At 34.4% G+C, this 26,664-nt stretch overlaps 1 long non-coding RNA gene across 1 annotated transcript; it reads left to right on the top strand.

Annotated features, from left to right (window-relative positions):
- The first annotated feature begins 13,696 nt into the window (after positions 1–13,696).
- Positions 13,697–26,437, top strand: LOC147803141 (uncharacterized). Its single transcript, XR_015429801.1, has 3 exons — positions 13,697–15,982; positions 16,167–16,218; positions 16,302–26,437. It is a non-coding gene; the product is annotated as an uncharacterized LOC147803141 (long non-coding RNA).
- Positions 26,438–26,664: the final 227 nt, after the last annotated feature.

The following is a 26,664-nucleotide window of genomic DNA, read 5'->3' as shown; positions in this document are numbered from 1 at the left end:
TTCTTATTTAATTATAGTTTCGTTTTGTACAACAGCATCAACACCTCCCAGGTGGATGGAATGAAGGGGACGCCAAATAACAACAGCGAGCCACAGCCAACCCCAACTGGCGTGAGTTACACCACAACTACGGATGATAGTGATCCACAACCTGGCTCATCTGGTTTGCAAAAAAATTATGAAACTGATTCGGAAGATGACGAGCCTCCGAGAAAACAGATCAGACTAGATCTTCCGATGCCAACGCATGCCCACAGCCATCCTCCATTTGAAAATGCCAATGCCTGCAGGTGAGACAATTGACGACTTCTACATGAGAATGTTCCCAGATCTTTTGCCTGTCTCAGTATACAGTATCTAATGACACAGCCCCTAGCGATCATGTTTGTTGAATGAGAGATCCGAAAGGTCCCAGTCATTGCGATACACAGAATACTACGGAGACGGTGATTCCAAAGCATATGCGATGGTTAAAAACATTTAGGGTGATAATACTGTCACAAAACTTGAATGTATTGGACACATAAAAAAAAAAAGAGAGTGGGATCCCGGTTACGTAAACTACAGATTACTAAAAAGGGACTAGGTGGTTAAGGAAAACTAACAGATTCATTTATCGACAGTTTGCAGTCTTCTGTAATAGCTTCATTTTACCATTGCTGTTCAGCTTCTACAGAGCCAAAACATGGCCAATGTCCCGTAGGTGTAAATATCAGTGTGCAAAGTTTTTAAATGAAGAATATTTGAAATATCTAAGGGCTTACCCCAAAATGTCATCAATATCATAAAGCCAACCTATTTTGAGTTGCGTGATTAGAAGCTTTTAAAAAAATGCCTTCATGGTAAAACGCAAAATGCCAATGAGTCATTCAATGGTGTTTTGTGGCAAATTGTCCCGAAAGAAACATTCGTTGGACTGACAACTTTGAAAATGAGTGCAAACAATGCAGTCATACAGTTTAATGAAGGTTATCGTGGAATACTTTCGATATTCACTGAGTTAGAAAAGTGTCAAGACATGAGAAGAACTCATAAAAAAAGCATTTGGAAAAGGAAGGATTTTAAATAAATTAGATAAATATATAAAACGTGTTAATCCTGCTATGAAGTTAATGTAATAAAAATATCGCGCAATCATTCCTTATCTTAATTAATACTTTTGATTTCAAAAGTTTTTTTTCTTTCGCGATTTTAATGTAATTATTCATACATTATTAAGAAACAGAAAAAATATCTATATATATGATAAAAAAGTTCCCGAAATAACCCCCGGGTGGCGCTACCATCGTTCCTATTTCAGTTCTGTTATTCTTTTTCTTTTTTTGTTAAGTTGGTACATCTGTTGTTGATATTCCCTCTAAATCTTAGTGTAATAGCTTGACATTTGCAAAAGTTACGTAGCCAAGAGTACATCTATCTCTCTGTGTGTTGGCGATTTTTTACAATTCGGGAAATGTATTTAAATTTGCAACAACGAAGTTGTATTCAATTTTGCGTAAAAAACGGATTTAATGGTGCGCGAACGTTGGAAAAGTGTTTCGGGAACGATCCTCTAAAGAAAACGGTCGTTTACTAGTGGCACGAGCGGTTCAAAAGTGGTCGTGAGTCAATCGAAGATGATGAACGCAGTGGTAAACCATCGACATCGAAAACCTTGATAAAGTAAAAGAAATGTTGGTCAATAACCGGAAATTAACCATCAGAGAGATAGCGGAGGGCTTGAACATTGCCTATGGATCCGTCCAAGACATTTTGGTTAATGATTTGGGTTTCCGTCGTGTAGCAGCAAAGTTGATGCCAAAAGACCTCAATTTAATGCAAGAAAGAGACCGTGTTGACGTCGCAAAAGACATGATTTGCGAGGCTGAATCCGATCCCACATTCATCGAAAGGATCATTACTGGAGACGAGACGTGGGTTTGCAACCAGGGTTGAGTACGACATGCAATCCAGACTTCAGGCAAGAGAATGGCGTTCATCAAAGTAAAAATTGCAGGAAGCACTGATGGACATACCGAAAACCGAATATAAAAAATGTCTCTGGGATTGGATCAAGCACTGGCATAAGTGTGTTGCAGTCGATGGGGATAAAATTGTCCCTCAAAACGCAATTTCTTTGAGTGCAAGATCTTATTTATTTATTGTTTCGTTTTGTACAACAGCATCAACACCTCCCAGGTGGATGGAATCAAGGGGACGCCCAATAACAACAGCGAGCCACAGCCAACCCCAACTGGCGTGAGTTACACCACAACTACGGATGATAGTGATCCACAACCTGGCTCATCTGGTTTGCAAAAAAATTATGAAACTGATTCGGAAGATGACGAGCCTCCGAGAAAACAGATCAGACTAGATCTTCCGATGCCAACACATGCCCACAGCCATCCTCCATTTGAAAATGCCAATGCCTGCAGGTGAGACAATTGACGACTTCTACATGAGAATGTTCCCAGATCTTTTGCCTGTCTCAGGATACAGTGATTATTCGATGGCAACAGATACCCACCCTCCATTGGAAATGACGCTGGTATTGGTGTTTTAGTCCCGACAACAACGCCTTGGTATTTTTCAACGAAGTTTAACTCGCTACCGCCGTCAAGAAAATTTATTGAAGTCCGACTCCTACTAGCTGTAACGTCCATCCTTTTCCTAACTTGGATCAATAAAAATAAAATGTCAAAACTCGATAATTAAAAAAGGAACTTAAAAGATGAGTAATAACTCATTTTACATCTCATATAGAAAAATTTAATAGAAGACAGGTGAGATTAGATCTTCCGATGCCCACAGCCATCCTCCATTTGAAAATGCCACTGGTTTTGGTATTTCGCCTGCAGGTGAGACAATCAACGACTTCTATATGAGAATATTCCCCGATCTTTTGCCTGTTTCAGGATACAGTGACTATTCGATGGCAACAGATACCCACCCTCCATTGGAAATGACGCTGCTATTGGTGTTTTAGTCCCGACAACAACGCCTTGGTATTTTTCAACGAAGTTTAACTCGCTACCATCGTCAAGAAAATTTATTGAAGTCCGACTCCTACTAGCTGTAACGTCCATCCTTTTCCTAACTTAGATCAATAAAAATAAAATGTCAAAACTCGATAATCAAAAAAGGAACTTGTAAAATGAGTTATTACTCATCTTTTATCTTATTCAAAGCTCAGCCCCGTCCCGCCCCCTAGCGGGGGCATCCGGGGTGAAAATTTATTGATCAACAAAAGGATACAAAACAATTTCCAGTTTGAAAACAAAAGAAGATGAGAATTTACAATGATAAACATGAATAAGAAAAAAAATAAATGAATAATAAATAAATATAATAATATTTAATGCTTATCCTAAATTTTAGTTGACGATGACTTGTATGCCTTAGATTTGAGTAGAAACGAATTTGATATAGCATTACATGATTTCTTAAGTATCTTTGAATATTACTAACAACAACAATCTGAAAAAGAATACAGTATATAACATTGGATCCAAGAGGGTAAACAGGTAAGTGAAAGATTGTGAACATTAAAAACATTGGAACAAAAGGTAAATTAGACAAGCAAAAGTAATTTAAATGTGATTTAATCTCTCTGCTCTCTACCTGGGGTAAAATTTTGGATAAGTTGATTGCTGAGAGATTAATCTATTTTTTAGAAAGCAATAATATCTTACATGAAAATCAATTTGGCTTCAGGAGAGGCAGGGGAGCGGATGACGCGCTTAAATTTGTAACAAGTCGCAGCTGCTAAACACGATGGTAAACATACAGTGGGCGTCGCCATGGACATAGAAAATGCTTTCGGCTCTGCCAGTTGGAGGCTGCTTAAGCAGGAATTAAATAGTTTGGGTTTGGGCGACTCGGTGCTGGCGGTGGTTTTTGATTTTTTAAACAATAGATATGTTTGTTTTAATCGAAATGATGTTCTTATAGAATCACCACGCAATGTAGGGGTAACCCAGGGCTCGTCCCTGGGACCCATTTTATGGCTCATACTCATTAATTCATTGATCGTCAATTTTAACTATTATGATTGCAGTTTGCTTGCCTTCGCCGACGACGTCTTTTTACTGATGAAGCATTCAATACTCTATAGACTCGACAAAATAGGCACAGATATTATACAGTCTCTTACGGACTGGGCCAGGGAGCACAGCCTTGATTTCGCACCTGAAAAGACAAAATTGATCACATTTCTTAAAGACGCCAAATGTCTTAGAAGGCAACCGCGTATCAAAATGGCTGGCACAACTACTGCCAATATTAAACCAGTAAAAACACTTAAATATCTTGGCGTGATTTTTGACCCTCGGTTGAGCTGGATGCCACATCTCGAGCAGTTTAAGTCCGATGTCGACATCTTTTACAACAAAATGAAACAGTTCAGTAGAGCCACCAGGGGCTTGTCCCCAAACATTCTTAAACAAATTTATCTCCGAGCTATTGAGAAAAATATCACTTACGGAGCCTCTGTATGGTATAAAAATAACATGAAAATTAATAAGAAGTTGAACTCCATACAGCGCATCCCCCTTCTAAATATCACCAAATGCTACTCCACCACCAGCACAGAGGCTCTCCAAATTCTTGCTGGTATTCCCCCCATCGACCATATCTTTTATCTTATATAGAAAAATTTAATAGAAGACGGTGAGATTAGATCTTCCGATGCCCACAGCCATCCTCCATTTGAAAATGCCACTGGTTTCGGTATTTCGCCTGCAGGTGAGACAATCAACGACTTCTATATGAGAATATTCCCCGATCTTTTGCCTGTCTCAGGATACAGTGATTATTCGAGGCCAACCGATGCCCAAAACCACCCTCCATTGGAAATCACTCTGGTATTGGTGTTTAAGTCCCGACAACAACGCCTTGGTATTTTTCAACGAAGTTTAACTCGCTACCGCCGTCAAGAAAATTTATTGAAGTCCGACTCCTACTAGCTGTAACGTCCATCCTTTTCCTAACTTGGATCAATAAAAATAAAATGTCAAAACTCGATAATTAAAAAAGGAACTTGTAAAATGAGTTATTTTTTTGTTGTTGTCCAGTTGGGTTAAACAATGCCTCGATTTATGTACTTCCACTGATAGATCATGTGCCACATATATATAATTTTGTCAGATCTCTTCAAAATGTAACTTTAGTTTTTTTGTTAATTGAAACTCTTTAGTATGTTTATTATTTGACACCCAGCATTATTGGTACCGTATATCATGTAGTGCCGGTGTATTTTTATGCTTTAAATGTTTTTGATCAAGGATTTTCATGTTATAATTTTTAATATGATAAATATAATTGTCTTTTTATTCGAAATACTATATATTTTAATAAGTTTTCAAAATAAATTCAGATTATATAATCAAAAACAATATAGAGAACATATTAAATTTAATTAACACACAAGATAATTCATTATGGGAAATTTTTAAACAATAAAAAAGGTAAACACTCAAACAACTACCCACCAATTATTGACAACTACACTATCATTTTTAAAGATACAGCCGAAGTAATTGCTAATTATTATGAAACACAATTTAAAACAAATGACATTAAACACCCACAAACAATTAATTTAGTAAACGATACAATTGCAGATTTCCTTTCAAAGGACAACACAAAACCCTCTCTCCCTACCACACCTTCAGGGGTCAGTAGCTATATCAATAAATTGAAAAACATATCACCAGGCATAGACGGAATTAACAATAAAATGTTAAAATCACTCCCAATTCATTATCTTTTCAGAATCACTATTATCATTAATGCAGTCTAACCCTATCTTACTTTCTCAAGACATGGAAAAATGCAGCCCACAACCATCACTGATAACTTAATACAACACCACTCCACAGGAGCAATTTCAATTGATACAGCGAAAACCTTTGATCGTGTTTGGATTAAGGGCCTTATCCACCAACTAATTATTTTTAAATTCCTTCAGAGCATTATTAAATTAATCATCTCTTATTTACATAATAGATCCTTCCAAGTATGAATTGATAAAACCTATTCTAATATTGAATTAATTTCAGCAGGTGTCTCCCAGGGTTCCAAACTATCTCTTATTTACGTTAATGACATACCCATCACACCATTCACTGATTTACATCTTTTCGCAGATGATACTTATATCCTCGCACACCACAAGGACATTTATAATTTAACAACACTTCTTAATGAACACCTTAATATTCTCGAAGAATGGTTCATGAAATGGAGGATAAAAATTAACGCTGAAAAGCACATCCATCCTATTCACTAATAAAAGAAAAATACCCAACAATTACCCTATTTTACATAACACTGCCTTGGTCTGATACATGCAAATATTTAGGTGTTACTTTCGACATAAAATTAATTTGGAACAAACACATTAAAATTACTTCAAGCAAATTTAAAGCCACTAAGGCGGCGAAACTACACACTCTATTATATAGAAAATTACAATTATATCTTAATAACAAAATTATTATTTACCAAGCTTATCTTCGTCCACTTTTCACCTACGCATCCCCCCTGTGGAGCTATACCCATAAAACCAAAATAAATAAACTAGAATCTCTACAAAATCAAACAATTAAACTAATAACCAAGTCACCCTGGTATGTCAGAGGTGACAAAAGCAGACAAGAATGAAATTGATCGAACAAATAATGAATTTAAAAATCTCCCCATTTATGATCCACATGACCCCTATAACAGACATAGGCCCAGATCAATTCTAAGATTTCAAAATCCCAGACCCCCCGATCTCTGATCTTTTTCTAATTTTTAATTCAATTAATTTAAATTTAATTATGTATTATGCCCCACGCTATGGTCATATGGGCTAGAAGTTTTTCAATATCATTACTTAGATAGTTTTAGTATTCCATTCGTTTTTATTTAACGTTATGTCTACGGAAAATAGTCCTTTGCCGGTAGAAATGCCGGAAGTACATGCGGTAGGAATTAAGCTACCCGCCTTTTGGGAAAAAGCTCCAGAATAATGGTACGTAAACGTTGAAGCACAATCTTCCGTTTCACGAATAGTTTCGGAAACACTATCATATGTTAGTGATATTGTATTAAATCTACCAGCAGAGGAGTAAGGGGATTCGGAACAGAAAAGGATCAAAGCTTTACTTTCAGAGCTCGTATTGGGGGATGATAAACCATCGCACTTACTATGTAAAATGCGCAATCTCGCAGACAAAAAAAAATATCAGACGAATTTTTAAAAGCGCTATGGATTCAGCGTCTGCCTGAATCAGCTCAGTTTCAATCACGTCCGGGTCACCAATGTGGGGGGCGGAGTTGACGACTACGCCAACCTTCATCTATCAAAGGGTACCTCTTCATAGATGAAGGTTGACATTGTCTAAACATCTTTGGTCTAACATCAATGTCTAAACAAACATTGGTGACCTTCGGACGTGATTTGAACACGCAGTAACGCCCACTTGGATATGGTAACACCAACTTCGATGGATTGTCCACATTGACTGCGAAATTATCCATCTCTTAACGCTGTTGCTGCTCAGTCTCGTCTCGATCATACACAACGGCAGCCTACATACCCTCGACTGCTAAAGGCAATACAGGAGCGACTACTATACCGTGAAGTTAATATACCTCTCACATTCAGCACTCAAAAACCCGGTGACCTTAAATCCAGCTCTCCCGGTCTTTCACAAGCACAGCAACTAGTGGTATCTGTTCATCGAATTCTATCCCTAATAAAATTCTGGTGGGGGAGTATTGAGCGTAACTACCACTACGAAAATTTAAACATAAATTCACTGGTAGTATATAAGACGTGCTAATTTGAATTAATCTTGGGGTACCTTTTCATAGATGAAGGTAGACATGGTCGATTACAACTAACTCCCCACAATATTATCTAATTTAATTTCCTTCGTTATTTGCCGATTCGCCGCTAGGGTGACATAAGAGTCACTTTATTATTTTCCATAGCCGTCTAGCGCAGCAGCTCATTATAATATTTAAGGTCGCTTTCGCCGCCAGGGCGAAAGCAGCGCCACTTCAGAGGCAATGCTTTTCAGTCCTCATGCGGGCAAATTGTTTCAAATTTTTATTCTCACTGGATTTAATTTTTACTATACAGTTAATTATATATATATATAAAAAGAAAATATATATATATGTAGTAAAGAAGAAAAAAAAGATTATCAAATAAATAGATTTATTCTATTTATATTAAATTTTTATTCTCGTCCATCCTTAAAATTTCCTCATCTTGCCTCTGTAACTTAAATTTCTCTTCAATATCAGTAATACCTAATTTAAATTTTATTAATTAAAAACAAAACATCATTTAAATAATTATATTGCACCACTGATATGCGAAACTATTTTTGTGCTATGTTCACCTACATTTATTATGAAAGAGGATTAAGGACCCAGGGAGCTCAATAACGCATGGCTTCGCCAGCCACAGTGACTTCTAGACGTCGCGAGGGACGGTCTCGCAAGAAGCGTTTCAGCGCTGATACACCGTCTTCTTCACGGACTCAGCGGAGAAGCAGACGATAGGGTGAGGTGGCGTGCCTGCCGTTCCTGTTCTATTCCAAGCAGTTTTTAATTTTTCTAGCGAGCTGCTCTGGTATGGTATTGATCAACTCGTGGTGGAAACCTAAAGACTAGTTCTGCCCGGTGTTAACTAAGCCTCGAGTCGGTGTTTGCTTTCTTCTGGATGGGACCAGATATAGCTTGACTCCACATGAACTCAGATGGCTTAAATTTCGATTTAAATTTAGTTACATCCCCGAGATTAAATGACAGCTTAATTTCGCCCGCTTTTTAAAATTTAGACAATGGATATGTCGGAAATGCGGGTATGACGAGATTGCCGCTTTTGAAAGATATTTGGATGTCCAAATCATAGTCATCAGCAGCGGAAAGATAATTCAGGTAATTAATTTTTTCAGTTTCACTTCCTTATTCCGCACTATTGGTAATGTTTATTTACTGCTTTTTTTTTTTTTTTGGATATATTCATCTTGATTACATTGTATTCTTTCAGGTTTTTTTACAAAGGAAGTAGGCGTGATATAAATATTTATCTTCAGATGCACAACTCACATTTTGATTTAATTAAGTCCCCCAAGGCATTCTTAGGATCAGATTATTTCTGTGATTCTTTCAAGCCGTATCAAAATCTGGCGCATCATAGATGTCAATTCCTGTGCCACATTTGCAGGCGAAATAATTGTACGAAAGAGTCAGATGCAGTAAGGTACAATGCATGCGACAGACTGTGCAGCTCTTCTGTGCGCTACAGCACTCACATAGAAAGGGATATATATATATATCAGATCAGATGTGGACGTACTGAGAAAGTGTTGCCTAGAATTTAGGAAGTTCACTGCATCTTGTATGACCTGCTTCAGAAGCTATTACGTTACACCAAATACAAAATTGCCATGGTTCCTGTACATGGTTATGGAAATGGCTATTACAATTTCGATGGAGCTCGGTGGCTAGAATATATTTCTTTTAGGGATAACCTGATTATTAAATACGCTATAAATTGGAGAGGTGAGGTAATGCTTGACAAATGTGATTCCCTTTGTACATTCCTTTATCCGTCCAGTTGTAAGCTCCGGCCTTAATACACAGTGACCTAGTATGGTGAGTTATATCCCAAGATGTGGTTGATTTCTACATTTTAGGGAACAATCTTATTCTTATTACAATGTCTGTTTAATTCTGTGTGGTTTGTATAACTATATGACTCCCTTGTTGATACTATACTATTTTATGACAATTTGTTATTGTCTATTATCCCTCCTGCGATTTACCATTACTATGGTGAAAATGCCCTCTTAGTATGCATGTCGCTAAATCTTAGGGAAATTATGCATACACATCTGACAACCAGCCCTCATCATAATGTTAGTCAAGATCCTTATATATTCTAACTGTGAGGCACATAACATTGTGCTACTAGTTTTTTTATGTGCGTGTAAAGGACTTTTTTTTCTCTGTTTCACATTATTTTACATCTTTTGTTTCTGTGTGCGTAACCAAATCCGGGTCAAATTTGAGTTACTCACCCTGAATCACCCAAGCTGTACTGCAATATTTCAAGCATAATTCTGTCCAGTCATTTGTGCCTTTCAAATGAACTTTTTCCAACATCCGATAGGTCAAGTCCTGTGTTTCAGTTGCTTGTTTACTCCTAATGTTGCATGCTTGATTATTCCTAGCAGTTATTCATTTTTTTTCTTCTTAATTTAACATGGCTCAAAAGTTATATTTTACAGAGACTGAAAAAGAACTGCTGATGCAGCTAGTGGAACCAAGGCCTGCAATCATAGAAAATAAGGAGACAAATAAAGTAACATCTGCTAAAAAAGCCGAAGCTTTCGCGGAGATTGCGGGGCAGTTTAATAAAACTGCTGTAGTCAATCCAAGAACTGTCCTGCAATTACGACAATGTTACTTGAACATTAAAAAAAAATTAAACAAAAAAGCTTCTAAAGTGAGGCAGCATTTAAGGTTAACTGGAGGAGGAGAAAATGCATGCCTCCAGTCAACGGAAATGGAAGAGAGATACTTATCGATGCCTCGGTTAACCTATCCGTTAAAAACAAGATAATAATGATTTCTTGGATATAGAAAGTAAGTATTATTTTATAATTTTGAGTTTATGTGTTAAGAATTAATGTTCAGATAATATTTATACTGACGCTCTGGGAATAATTTGTTAAATAATTTTCAATAAATGCAAGTTTAGTTATTAATTAGAAATATAAAAACGAAGTTATAAAATGCAAAGCATTAAGTGTAAATTTCGATTCTCCGCTTTTTTTGACCTGATAGGAAAATATCAATATAGTTTATCATTTTATTGAAATATATCAAATGAGTTCAGAGTGCCATTTAATATAATTTAAAATTTTTTTAACTATTGAACACTTCAGTCAATTTAATTTATATCCTTGTGGAACTAATTAACACATTTAATTCTAAATATATATCTGATTGTTAATATTGTTTGTTTTATCTATCGTACTAATTTTTAAATAAATATAAAAAATTGTATGTTCAGCCGTAGTTGAATCTTCTAACAATAACTTATTAAGGAGAAATCTTTTCTTATTTGTTACGCATGCGCTCTGAAACTCTTGCTAACTAGAATATTTTTGCCTGCTTCAGTTGGATTAGCGATTTCGCTACAGCAGTTTACTTTCGCCTTAAGCGAGTTTCAGGAAGCAGAGCTTTTTTCCCAATTACTTTGGAAGTTTGAAGTATGTTCTAAATCAGTTTTTCATTTTTAAGTTTTTAATAAACAGTCTATTTTGGTAATTTAGTTTTATTTCGTTATTCGATGGCTCGTATTAGTTTATTTCATGCTAATCATTCTGGTCCGTCTAGCCGGAGTTATCGAAATTAAATTTTAGTTAGGTTAGAACGAACGAAAGTTAAGCCTAAGCAAATCTTGACACCTCGAAAACTCATGTGCACGGTTTTTAGGGACTAAAAAGGCATTTTGCTGATTGATTTCTTACCACGAGGCTAAACAATCAATGCACGTGTTTACTGCGAGACCATTAAGAAATTGCGCCGCGCAATACAGAACAAGCGCCGAGGATTACTGTTAAAAGGTGTTGTTTTTTTACACGATAATGCCCGACCTCACACTGCGAACGTGACGAAAGAACTCCTACAGGAATTTGACTGGGACGTGTTTGACCATCCTCCGTATAGCCCTGACCTCGCTCCTAGCGACTTTCATCTCTTTTTACACTCAAAATCTTTCCTTGGCGATGACGACGAGCTGAAAGAGCATGTTACTACGTGGTTGAAAACACAGGCGGCAACCTTCTATGAAGAAGGCATACAAAAACTTGTGCCACGCTATGACAAGTGCCTACAAAATTTCGGAAGCTATGTAGAAAATTAGTTTCACAGATGTAGATTTTTGTGCAATAAATATAATTTCTGTATCTATACACGTTTTTTTTTTATATAAGCAAACGGAACTTACTTTGTGGATATACCTCATATATTATTTATTAGCTATTTAGTTATAAACATGCCGAAAAGGAAATCGTTTGGTATTCATTGCAAAACAGCGTGTTCATCTACAAGCATTGAGTTGAATGAATCGGCGTCAAAAATCTAACTGGATAAACATGTAAATGATTATGAATCATTTCTGAATAATAATAATGCAAATGAAATAATTAATTTAAATTTATTATCTAATTGTTTGAATGATTCTGTGTTATGCTCAACTTGCAAAAACAAAAGCATAAAACTAAAGTTTTTTAGGCAAGTTCAAGGACTTGCATCTGAACTTTCTATTTACTGTGAACAATGTGATTTTAAAACGTCTTTTTTAAATACTGAAGTTTCATCTAAAGTGTGCAACAATAGAGACACAAAAATTTATGAAGTTAATACTAGATTAACGTATGCCATGAGAAGCATCGGAAAAGGGAAGGCAGCTGCTCAAATGTTTTGTGGAATAATGAACTTACCTGCTCCACCACACAGATTTGATGAAGTCACAAGTGAATTAGGCTCGGCAATAAAAAGTGTCGCTATGAAGAGTATGAGTGATGCGGCTAGTGAAGCTGAAGCAGCTAGCAATTCCAAAGACATTCCTGTTGCAATAGATGGCACGTGGCAAAGACGTGGGCATGTCTCAATGAATGATTCTGTTATTGCAACTAGTGTTGACGTAGGAAAAGTACTGGACATTGAAGTGTTGTCCAGATTTTGCAAATGCAAGAACAAACAAAAGCATGATTTTCTTTGTCGTGTTAACTTTTACGGGAATAGTGGGGCTATGGAAACGCATGGTGCAGTATCAATGTTCGAAAGATCCGAATCCTTACATAACCTTCGATACGTAAAATTTCTTGGTGATGGGGATTCAAGGGCATATAAAGCTGTGTGCGAAGCAAAACCGTATGGAGATGATGTTAGTGTTGAAAAACTGGAGTGCATTGGGCATGTGGAGAAAAGGATGGGCACAAGATTGCGAGCACTAAAACAAAATCTTAAGGGTCAGAAGTTGGGCGATGACAAATCTATAGGAGGACGTGGATGGTTGACTGAGAAAGAAATCGACAAGCTTCAATTGTATTATGGTCTAGCGATTCGAAACAATACAGGCAATTTGCTAGCAATGAAGCAAGCTGTGTGGGCCACGTTTTTCCACAAGTCTTCGACAGACAAAAATCCGCAGCATGGCTTATGTCCTCAAGATAAGAACACGTGGTGTGGTTATCACAAAGCAAAACTATCTGGTGGTATCTACAGTCACAAAAGTAGTCTACCTGCTGTTGTTTTATTGAAAATAAAGCAAGTGTACAGAGACTTAGCAAAACCAGAGTTGCCCGCCAAGTGCCTTCATGGAAAGACGCAGAACTCGAATGAAAGTTTTAACAACATATTATGGTCTCGTATTCCAAAAAGTACCTTTGTTCAACTAGATACTTTAATATAAAAGGAGCTTACGAAGCAGTTGGCTGTTACAACGAGGGAAATATTGTGAAGTGCAAAGTTTTGTCAGAGTTAGGAATAACACCAGGATTATACACAAGCCGAGCTATGATGAGGGTCGATAAAGCACGTGTACGTAAAGCGGAATATGATGTGAAACAAAAAACTATGGAGGCCAGGAGAAGGAAATGTGTACTGGAGGATAAATTCTTGGATAATCCCGACAATCCAAGCTATGCTAAAGGCATGTTTTAAAAAATTGTCTTTTTTTTTTTTTTTAAATGGGCAAATTTTAGTTTTCCTTTAAAAAAGTATATTTTCTTATTTAAAGTACAAAATTTTACATAATTTAGAACTGTAATATTATTTTATTCATAAAAATGTAGTATTATTGTAAAAATTATTATTTTGATGACAATAGGTGATGATGTTTGTGTTTATTATTGTATGTCTGTATATTGTTAAAATTCTAATAAAAACTTTAAATTGAAAAGTACTTGGTTAAAATGTTAGAAATATTGCATGAAATAATTATAAAAAAATATAAAAAGTCAAATAGGTTTCTGTAAAGATGCGTCAAAGTGAAGTTATATTTTGCTTACATTTGAACGGTAACGACTGCCTGTAATGTGTTCATTCACCAGATAATTGAATTTTTAAAAAAAACTAGAAAAGATAGTTTTCAAATACCAGATATATATTATTCAAAACACATTCTTGTTGATTATTTTTAAAATCTAATATTAATTGATGTCAGGAGTTAAATATTAATACGTTTTTTAATAAATGTTGTTTTTCTCAAAACCATTATTTTTAGCATAAAATGTACCTTTTCTCAGAATCTACTCATCCTAACGTGATTAAATTTTACACACTGTTTCTCCATGTATATATAAACATTTTAACCAAGGGAATTTTGATTATATACATTAACTTATATTTTGTGGTTGCATGTGTAGTAAAATTTTCAAAATTTTTAAGAAAATCCTGTATAAATGTGGATTTTATTTTTTTTAAAAATAATGAAAACTCCAAATTACAAAAGCTCTGGTTAAAGTGTGTAGAAGAATGCATATAATGAATAGAAAAAAAAATTATTTAAAAATGTTCAATAGTTTTTAAAAAAGGTACATCAAAATTGGGTAATTTTAACATTATCGAGATAGGATTTCTTCTACGTGCACCTACCCCCTTAAGAATTGTGTTGCAAACCGACTCAACAGCTTGCAAAAATTTTTTGCAAAAGTCAAAGGTATAATGGTAATTGAAGAACAAGTCCGTATTTAAAGAACAAGCTGGTTATTGGTGTGAACTGTCCCAATGGCTAATTTTTAATCAAGTTTATTTTTGTGCTACAGGTGTCGTAAAATAGCCAATCCAACTGTTTCGGATGTTGTAAAAGGCATGGAAAAGTCTAAAACTCAACTAGGCAATAGGTGTTCAGTTTTTATATATTATGAAAGTCAGCCTTGTATTAATTTTCTAGGTCTAAGTCTTCAGATATTTTTCAACCCTGTTCATCATTTGAGTTTGTTGATTTTTTTTTTATAAGTTGTGTGTGAAGTAAACCTCTATTTGCTTTTATTTTATTGTTGATTTATTTATTTTTCCATTGTAGTTGCAAAAGCTCTAAAGGTAATGATTGCACGATAGTTGCTAAAGATAAGTTTTCAAGCTAAAGTTTCTGGGTTAGTATTTGCTTCCTGTTCCAATTCTATGTAGAAATTGATTTCCATTTTTCATATCATTGTAGATTATGAGGTGAAGTGTAATTCTGAGAATTGTGATTAGTTTTATCTGCCAATTGTGCTATTGCAATTTATTTATCTTTGCTAATTTTAACAAATTTTTTGCATTTTATTTGTAGTAAAAAATGCCCATTAAAATTTATAATATTTTGGACATTACATAATAGTTAGAAGGAAATTCGTAATATCTATTAGATTTTTTTTTCATGTTAGCAGTCATGCCTATATTTATATATTTTAGATGTAAAAAAAGTGGCAATCTCTAGTGCAAAAGAGAAAAAGCGTAGAGGCAAATGCAGTTTTGAGTCTAAGTGTTGATTTTTATGTATTTTGTGTTTGAACTTTTTGTTTGCTCTGTGATGCATCTTAGACTTTTTTTTAAAAATTGTGTAATCTATTTTTTATTGTATTGTGGACGTAGAAAAGCAGTCAATGATGCTGTACTTGAAGAAGACATAACGTTGAATGTAGCAACTAGTTGGTAAGTGAATTTCTTTCCACCCTAGTCGTTTTGTTTCTATTTTATAACTCAGAACTTACTTTTTTTTTAAAAAAAAGTTTTATGAGATTTATTTATTTGTTTCTTTAAAATTGTGAAGAAATAATGAAGAGAATATTATTTTTTACTCCTACAATATGTGAAAATGGGGTTCAAAATCTTTTGAGCTATGTGCTGGTTATACTATATGTGTCAATTGCTGATTTCTTTTTTGTGTTATTTTTGTATTCAGTTCAGAAAGTGTGGCAGTCTCAATTGTAAAAGGGTTGGTTGGTTGGTTGGATTTTATTGGCGCAAGAGCCAGAAATGGCTATACTGCGCCAGGCACTAGGTTAAACTACGGTGTTATTTTTTAAAGCAGAGAATAAAGTCCTATGACTTTGATAAATTTTAAAAGATTGTGATGTATAGGGTCACCAAGTAAAGATTGAAGATCACAATTGTAAAAGGGAGAGATCGTAAGAGAAATGGGAGTTTGAAGTCTAAGTGCTTAGTTAGTCGGTAAGTTTTTTTCTTTTTATCTACTCGTTATTTTGTGTTCAGATTTTTATTTCACTTCTAGTTTTTTTTTAATCATTGTATAGTGTGTAAATATATATATTAATTTCTTGAAGTAGAAGGGCAGTGAATGAGGAAACTATGGTTGAGGAAAGAGAAGGTTTAAAAATAGTGGTAGAAAGTAGCAGGTAAGGAAATCTCTATTCATTCTAGTTTGTTTTGATTTTTTAACTCTTAGCTTCATTTTTATGTTATAAGATCACTCATATGTTTCATTACACTTGTTTCGTTATAGTTGTGTCTTCTCTAATGATAGTAATAGTACTGTTAACAAAGAAGAGGATGAAAGTTGTGGAGGTACAATTTCTTGGTTAGTATTATTATTTTACTACTTTTACCATAAGAGACTGTGATACAGATGTTTTTTAGCGATAATAAGAGTAATTTAAAAAAAAAAAAAACTTTCTCTCTAGTTTACCCTAGAATATAGAAGTGCTGCTTGGATTTCTGTTCGATTGCTTTCTTTATATTTAATTGTTCCCTCTCTAACTCTTGACTTTTATTGACCTAGCTAATCATTCGAGAGTATTTTGTTTTCAGGTTTCCTCATTCCCTAGGGATTTTTGCTTTAATCTATGAATTAATATCTATATTAAATTTCTGATATCTTTAAAATGAATGGTTGAGATGTAATCGCAAGAACTGTACTCAAACCTATATCTTAGGGAAGACTGGTTTATAGAATATGCACATTGTGTCAACTGTTGATTTTCTATTTATGTGCTATTTTTCTATTTTAGTAAAAAAGTACCAGTCTCAATGGCTGATTATTGATAATATGCTAATTTTTTTTTCAAGCATTAGCTTTTAAATAATTTATTTTTTGAAATTTTATAGGTGTAAATGTAAGGGATGCATTTGTTAAAAAGAAAATGGTTACATGGATTCTATTCAGGTGAATCCAAACTTGTTACTTTTCAATAGTTATAGTTTAGTTTATTTAGGTGATTTTAGCTATAGATTATTGTTTCACCATTCTGCAAGTCCAATTTGTATTTTAAGTAATACCAAGCAACCAGTCTTGCAGTAGTTGTAGTTTAAGTTATATTGATTACATAAATCTGTTATTTTTTTTAAATACTCATTCCAATGTAGTAAGCTCTTGAAAGTATCCCATTTAGTCAGTTTCAAATAATAATCTCAGTTATTTAGATTTCTTTACTAGATGTTTATTCACTAATGACGTAAGTAGGCATTCTTGTGGAGGCGGTGCTTCAGAGACAGAATATCAAAAAGTATGTGCTGTGTGCAATAAGATTTACTATTCATCTTCCTTTACTAATCATCGTAAACATTGCACTTCTGCTCTTCCTACAGATTTAAGTGTACCAGATAACGAGACAGGGAAATGCCCATTTCAAGATTGCAGTGCTAGGTTTCGTTTCCTTGCACATGCTGTCAAAAGCATAGTATCGATGAACATGATATAGGTATAAGTGTAACTTCGTTGAATTTTAAGGACATGTTAAGTTTTAATACTTAGATGGATGAAGAATCATTAAGAACATATTCTAGTTTTAAGAACGATCATGGCACGCAACTGCACGGAAAAAATTCTTATTCATATCATTCTTGTCAGTTTTCCAGAACGGAAATAAAATTTCATGAAAGAAAGACTAGTCGTAAAAATATAAAAGGAGTTTTACCTACCGATGTAGGTCGTATGGCCAGATCACAGGTGAAATTAATGTGCAGTATTTTTCTAAACATAATATTTTCTTCTGTTAATGCGTGATCAAGTTCCAGCCACTAAAAAAGACTTTTCGAGATTACGTTAAAACAAATGCTCAACTAGGTGTCCCAGGAAGGAGCTAGAATCATTGATAATGTTAGAGATAACAGGAACCTTGAGGTGAAGACAATATTTTTATTAAAGAGACTCTTACAAACAAAAATTTAAAATATTATTATGACACTGTCAAATTCCCTTCACTGCTGCATAGAGAGAAGGCAATTGCTGTTTACAATTTAGTAAATGATATGGTTCAGTGGCAGTATAACTCTGTACTATTGTATAAACCTCAGTTTCAAGAAATTGTTTTTGGTCCTTCAAATCAGGAAATGAATTTACCAGAGGATTCATTTGTCATGGGTATACAGACGGCTCAAAAAAAGGAGATGCAAATAGCATGTGGTGGTAAAATTTTATGTATTGATTCTACACATAAAACTAATGAACAAGATTTTTATTTACTTAATTTATTAGTTCAGGATGAATATGGGTGGGGTTATGCAGTTACTCATTTAATTATAAGTAAACTAGATAAGGATATGATGACTATTTGTTTCGCTAGCATTAAAGACAGGATCCAGGACAAGTAAACAATATTATGACTGATGATGACAAAGCTACTGGCCCCGCATTTCAGGCAGTTTTTGGAGATAAAGAAAACCATATTTTATGTAAGTGGCACATCCACAGGGCTTGGAGTGGAAAATTAAATTCTTCCGTTTCTGATGCAGTTTTGAGGCAAGAGATATATGCATGTTTAAATGCAATTTTAGAGGAACCATCAATTGATAGACATTTTTAAAGGAAGATATATTGGAAAGGCGTCTATATTTGTAAATTATTTTGTTGACAATTATTGCAGTAAGAACAGAAAACCTCTCTGGACTATGTGTCACCGTCAATTTCCGCATTCTGATACTGACACAATTTTTGAATTTTTCACAATTGTGAATTTTTTTCACAATAAATGAAAGACTCACTACTTAAAGCGCACTGTAAAGCGTTGAACGTGGAAAGTAAGATAAAGGAAAACAATTTTCTGTTAGCCAAGTTAGGTAACTTAGTCCAAGATAAGGCAGTTCAGAACACCATTTCGACATACATTAACAATAGTTTAAAGAAATTAATTTCTCTGTGTGAAGGTTTGCAGGGAGAACAGACTCTTCAACGCGTGCACAGTTTTTCTCCTACATTAAATATTTCTTCAAATCAGCAACAATTTGACAAAACAATTGGTTTTTAAGCGAGTTAATGCCTCTAGGAAGCCCAAACGAAAAGCCACTGGATATTGTAATGATTTTCTTGAAGCTAAAGATTAGAAGAAGAAAATTCTGTAGTTATTGATAATAAGGACGACGTTAGCAGGAAACTAATCGATTCATTCACGCCCAAAATGGATTATATTTTAAACTCAAATGAAGTAGTGTTACGTGTACGTGAAATACCGCTACGTTTTTATGAAATTAAATTTTTAGACCCGTTTTTGCCTAAAGAAGAGGTTGAGGCTCTAGTAAAATGTTCATCAATTTTTGTAAGGGATTGGTTATACGACAGTATTGTTGATGCTTTTAATTCAAAGATTTTGCAAGGTAAAAAATTCATTAGCAGCCAGTTGTATGCATACCGAAGTTATTATGGGCGGGGTTTGCTTGCCAATGCTTTTAATCGTAATAAATTACTGGGGAGCCATTTCATATTTATAACATAAATTTATATCATTGGGTTTTGTTAGTTGTTAAATTGGGGCAGGGGAAATTTAATTCTTATGATCCCTTAGATTTTGGTAATGAAGATCGGTATGCAGAAGTTTTAGATTTGTGGAAGGCATAACTCAATGTTTTATTGTCTGAAAAAAAAAACAGTGGCCTATACCTCACCCTTTACATATAAAACAGAAAGATGCAATTGTGGCGTATTTATTTCTCATTTTACTAACCAGATTTTAGATAATGAAAATGTTACTGATAATTTTGATGCTACAGAATTCCGTCGTTGCATATATGCTGTAATTTCAGGTAATTGTTTAAATAATGTTAAGTATTCACCGTCACTCGATTCTGATGCATGCAATTCATGTAGGAAGAGCCATGTGCATTAATTAGAATTTAGTTGCATGGTAATAGGATATTTTTAAGACTTTTATCTTTCAAGACACTAACTGATAAATTTCCTTTAAATTTTTCCAAGTAGAATTTTTAGTCGTTAATTTTTATTTACTCTAACGTTAACTAAGATCTTAAGATTTAGAAAAATATATACAGTAGTGCACCATTTATATTTTTAAAAAGTCTGAAGAGGAAAAAATATGTAGAAATATGGCAGCAGACATAAATAATTTTAAATAATAAGTTTTAAATAGGTATAGTATAAAAAATATGTGTTCATTAATGTTTTAACATCTAATGTAAACTAATTAAATTTAAACAAAATTACCCAAAATTTTTGTCTTAAGTGATTTTTTTTTTAATTCTAGAAATAGCACTCTGAAGATTATGTTGCCTTAGTAATTAAAGGATTGTTATTAAACTAATATGCACGCCTGTAAAATCTTGTTTTAAGTGCCTAGTTTTTTTTTCTTTTACAAATAGCTATTGTAACTGGTGTCCATTGCTGAAAATAATATTCGAAACACAAGGCACAGTTGGGAAATTAATTCTATAAGTTTTTCCCTGAAATATGTTTTCTTGACATAAATAAGTTTTGTTGTTAGAAGCTCATATTCACTTCAAATTTAATTCCAGTCGACAAGATGAAAAAGTCATCAATTATAAGTATCAAGATCGATACAACTGTCCGCAGAGCTATGGCGATTCTTCTGGGTAAGGCGGTTATTGAAGGGGATCACGAGTTGTCCACACATAATTGGGACATTGTCAATTAACCACTTGCGCTGGAAAGACGTGCCACGCACGTCATAATGCTGTTGTCACAGAATCGCCGACGACGTGGTATTTGACTTTTCATCATGAAATTGTTACAGAAACAAAATCGACATGCGTGGCACGTCAGGTGAAATTGTTGTCAGAGTACAGATCATCAGTGCACTGCTTAGCTTACAGTTATAAATATTTATTATAAGTTATATATACATACATAACCGCCTCCAAGCAAGTTATACAGGACCGTTCTGGTACACGCGTCAGTGATTTTTTTGTCAGATCAAGTGGTTAAAGGATTTTATCCAAAACTAGTTCATGTTACTTGTCTCGCACATGCACTTCATTGTGTTGCCGAAGAGATACGTGTAAATTACTCTGATGTAGACAGTCTGGTGTCAAATGTGAAAGATTTTTCTGAAAGCCCCATATCGTCAAGAATGTCTCAAAACATTTACTTCTAGTCTAGCTTCGCCCCCTCAACCAGTAATCACACCATGGGGTACCTTGTTGGATGTATGCTTATACTACAGTGAAAATTTTAAGATAGTGAAGTCTATCGCCAGTAGTTTTGATTCAGAAGTTGCTGCATCAATTAAGATAGCAATTCTGATATTTAGTAATATGAGATGAAAGTTGTTATATTCGTTAAAGTTTCTATACTAAATGAAAATGTTGTGGAGTGAATATATGGATGGTACTTTTAAAATAGTACCAGCTTTCTTTGAGCAACTCTACACCATCCATGCGAGATACAAAGGAGTAATGTTTCCTTTTGCATTTGCCTTACTACAAGATAAACGAAAGGAGACGTACCTTCGCCCTTTCCAGCAGATGAAAGCTACAGCAAGGGATATTGGCCTCAATTTTGCACCTACCTCCAGTATGCTAGATTTTGAGGTGGGAGTAACAAATGCCCTGAATGACTAGTTTCCAAACATTTCCGTCAAAGGAAAGTTCCCACCAAAGTTCTCGGAATCTGGTTGTAACTCTTTATAACCAATATATAATCGATTCATTTACCACCGAAAATCATAACAGGCAGTGTGACGGAAGTGTAGCTGAAGGTACTCGTATGAATATGTGGTGATCGGGATGTTGAAGTTTGAGAAAAGGCGAACATCAAGTTCATGTGCAAATTTGCTTCACAGATTTTGTTAGCCTTACAAAAAGTTTATGATGATTTTTTTAAATAAAAACAATCAAGTGTTAATATTCTAAGTATTGTTTTACGAGTATGTATTTTTAAATTTTAATCAGAGAAGAAATATTTAGTAGGCAAAATTTCACAATGTGAGAAATAACCAAGTAATCTTTAGAACACTTCGATTCTAGATTGACAATTCTTTTTAGAAAGACTAAACATACAAACAACTGTAACACTTGAGATATTGAGATATACAGTCAGTCACAAAAATCTACATACACTGATCAAAATAAAGGTTTCTCAAAAAGCAATTAAATTTCAATTTTAAAAATCTTATCACTCCTTCAGTTTTCTCTAAAAAATTTGTTTTCCATAATAAAAATATTCAAAAATAATAATTTCTAGATAATTTTGTGATTGGTAAAGTAATTACTAAGTCGCAAAAGTCTGCATACACCTGATTGGCGGACGGAAAAAATTTGCATACGAAGTTATTTTGGAAGAATGTCTTAGTTTGAGGTTACATGTTTTGTTATCTATTCTAATCTTCATTTCCCGAGATTTTTTGACATTGTAACTTCAACAAACTGAGTCAGGGAAAGGAAACATCTTTAGAACTTCAAAATATGATAACAAGAATGAAATGTGAAAAGAAATCTTATGCAGAAATTGCAAAAAAAGTTGGTCAACTGTTCAAACAATCTACAGAAATTATTTTATGCGTGGAAATGTGCTTAAAAAATATCGATGTGGTCGTCCAAGGAAGCTTAATGATCGTGATGCAAGAACCATAGTAAGAAAAGTGAAGAAAAATCCGAAAATTAGTGCTCCAAAGTAAGCGAATCAAATTGCAACAGCTAGTGGAAGAAAAGTGCACCCAGAAACTGTTCGTAGAATTCTTCGATCAGCCGGCTACAATGGTAGAGTTTCTAGAAGAAAGCCGTTTATTTCATCTACTGACAAACAAAAGAGACTTGATTTTACTTCTGCACATATTGACCAGGATATAAATTTTTGGAAAACAGTTGTTTCTACAGACGAGAGTAAGTTCAACATGTTCGGGAGTGATGGCCGCGGAAAAATCTGGAGGAAAAAAAACACAGAAATGAATCCCGAGAATTTGATTCCAACTGTGAAACATGGTGGAGGCAGTGTTATGGTTTGGGGAGCAATGGCGGCCGCTGGAGTTGGCAATTTAGTGTTTATCGATGACATAATGAATCGATTTGAATACCTGAAGATTTTGCAAGACAATCTACTTCCATCGGTTCGAAAATTGAGACTTGGGAACAACTTTGTCTTCCAGCAAGACAATGACCCAAAACATACAGCTAAGATTGTTAAGGAATGGCTACTCTATAAAACGCCTAAACAGCTCCATTCGCCTCCACAGTCCCCAGACCTTAATCCCATCGAGCACCGTTGGGAGGAAGTATAGGAGAGTTCGGGAGCAATCGGTAACAAGCAAGGAAACCCTAAGAAGGCAATAGAGCTTGCATGGTCTCAAATTGCACCTGAGACGACAAAAAATCAGGTTATGTCGATGCCAAACCGAATTAAGGCGGTTGTTACTTCAAAAGAAGGTCCTACAAAGTATTAATGCTACATTTTTGGCATTTAATTCTGAAAGTTTGTATTGTTCTGTCTCTGTATGTAGACTTTTGTGACTATATAATTTAATATGTTGTTAATTTTTGTTATATTTTAACGAATTTGTTCATAATTTTTTTTGTTAGATATGAGTTATTATCCAAGATGTTAACGAAAATAAAGTTGTATATTCAGAAATATGAGTAAAGTGCTAGATCTGCGAATATTAGCTGGTGTATGTAGACTTTTGTGATTGACTGTATGTATTTTTTAAAAAAAATTATTAACTTGACAGGATTTTATCACCCAGATGAAGCTTTACAGATGAGTACTTCAGAAGTATATTATTTAAATAAGTCTGCGTTTAGATTACAGTTAGAGCAGTGTTTAGATTACTGTCTATGGGAAAAATAAATACTTTGTTTCTTTTAGGTGCAAAAACTGCCCATCAATATAAACATGACACACAAACCACCAGGTGGGTCTGTCGGCTGGTGGCTTTGCCACTAGTCCCTCCTGAAGAAATGGGCAATGCTTTCATCTGGCTGGAACAAGAAGCTCCTCCAGGGATTGCCAAACAGCGCATGCATGACTACATGGTTAGCACATATTTGGATGAAATAAACTCTAGATTTGAAGCGTGAGTATTTCCATCTATCACTTATAAAAACTGTAATTGTGAAATGACATGAATGTTGTGCTTCATAAACGGTATACACTAAAATGAAATATATGTTATTAGTAATAAGTTTTTATTTATCAAATTTTTGTTACAAAAGCTCAAATTTTAATGTCAGATAAATTTTGTTTATTCATGAAAAATAAGTAGGTTTTGTTTCCAAAAATTGTCCATTATATAAAAAATTCAATTATAATTATTGCCTGAATTTAAATCCTGAATATTATATCTGTTCTAAAATAGCAAGTGTATTTCAAGATGAATAAAAAGCACATCTCATTTTTTTCTTTTAAAATCACTGCTAAAAAGGTGCGATATCATAATAACAAAAGGCTAAAGGGAGGAAGGACTGTTATGATTTATTATTTCCTGTCTTCTTACGTTATAAATAGCCCTTTTCAGACGATGGTCATTTCTTCTCTAGGGACTAAAATGCATTAAATAATGTAAGTGGCTGAGAATCAGTGGTAAGAATGAAGAAGTTTCAAAAATTGTTCTTAAGTTTTAGGGTAAATATTCCCCTTTTTACAGATTACACTGAATTTTTATTGAGATTCAAACTTTTACAGTTGTTTAGATTAAGAGCAATAATTGAGAATCAACAATTTTTTGTTTTTAATATACATTAAGGTAAAAATTGACTTTAGGACAGCAAATAACAAAAAAATTAAAAAGTCAAAAAGAACTTTATACAGGACATAAAATTTTATTACATCATCTCTTTCATCTCCATAACTAATTTAAAACAGAGCGAGATATTTCCACGGTAATCGGCACACCAAAACTTACAATGTAACTGCTGATGCAAATAGTAGTGATACAGTAAATACTGTTAGTGCTTAAAAGCAAAGCTTGGATAAAATTGAAGAGTTTTCTTTCATGACTGAAAATATAACTAATTCACAAGGAAATAGAATATTTAATATTTCATCTTCAATTTCTGCGATTGCTGTTCTGTGCTGCCCACTATGCTTTGGCGATGGACTGAAATTGGCCGAAGATTCAAGATTTGGAATTTGTGCCAATTTTTCGATTACTTGCAAATGTGGATTTACCACATGATCTCCTTCTACTTCAAAGACTCATAAACAAAATAATTTGAACCAACTTCTAGTACTAGGTCTACGCCTAATTGGAAAGGGCTATTCTGCTGAAAAAATGTTGCTCTTCAGCCTGAATTTGCCTTTTAGTGATAAAAATGCATTTAGACAGAATAAAAAAAAAAAACTTCTGGATGCTGTGGTTGTTGCTAGTGAAAAAAATATGAAAGAGGCATCAGTGGAATTAAAAGTGTTAAAAGGCATGGATTCATGTGGTGTTTCTGTAGCCAACGACAAGGACATACTTCCTTAAATGGTTGTGTGGTAGCTATTTCTGTCGACACCGGTAAGATTTTGGATCTTGAAATAATGTCCCAATACAATCGTATTTGCAACATCACAAAGAAAGAGCACATATCGTCGCTTTGAAACTAAACGGTTGTAACTCAAAAAAGTCGAAAAATGAGATTTTTGGGTCATTTTGTGTAAAAAAAAAGTCACCCTTTTAGAAAAACAACCAGTTATCTTTCTAGTTCCATAAAGTTAATTTAGAGAGCAGATAAATTATCATGGCATTGCCGCGATTAGCATTAGCGCTGAAAGTTTGAAATCGCTCTCCTGAAAAACTTGCTTTTTTGAGTTACCACAGTTTAGTTTCAAAGCGACGATATGTGCAATATTTCGGAGATGGAGAATGCAAGGCGTTCTCCGAAGTGAAGAATGTTTATGGGGAAAATTCGATTGAGAAGTTAGAATGTATAGTCCACGCTAAAAAAAAAGCGTTGGTACGAGACTGAGAAATGTAAAAATAAGCAAAAAAGGATTAGGCGCAGAAAAATGTATCGACGACAAGCTACAAAACTATTATGGTACAGCCATACGTAGCAATGTTGGAGATTTAAAATCTATGTAGTCTGCAGATTTTATCCACTGTTGCTCATCAAAAAACAAACCTATGCACGGGCAATGTCCAGCTGGAGCACTAAGTTGGTGCAAATACCAAAAAATCATTGCACGATGGTAACGAATATTCTGGAGTATCTCCTGGTTTACCAAGTTCAATAATAAACACTATCAAGTATGTATATATGACTCTTTGTGATAAGAACCTTCTGGCAAAATGCCAATGAATGTTTTAATAGTGTCACGTGGAATTTATTTCCAAAAAGTACGTTTGTAGAACTACAAATATTACAATTAGGTGATACTGCAGTAATTTTGTTTAATTCTGGCTATTCAAGCTTAATGCCAGTTTTTAAAAACTGGTAAAGTACTTGGGACTCGACAAACAGGACATTGAACATACGAAACGCTTTTCGTTACCT

Source organism: Parasteatoda tepidariorum, chromosome 10 (assembly GCF_982258835.1).
Source record: "Parasteatoda tepidariorum strain Cologne lab strain chromosome 10, Ptep-v5.0, whole genome shotgun sequence".
NCBI lineage: Eukaryota > Metazoa > Arthropoda > Arachnida > Araneae > Theridiidae > Parasteatoda > Parasteatoda tepidariorum.
The sequence above is the reverse complement of the archived record's forward strand: the minus strand, read 5'-3'. Positions and strand labels throughout refer to the sequence as shown.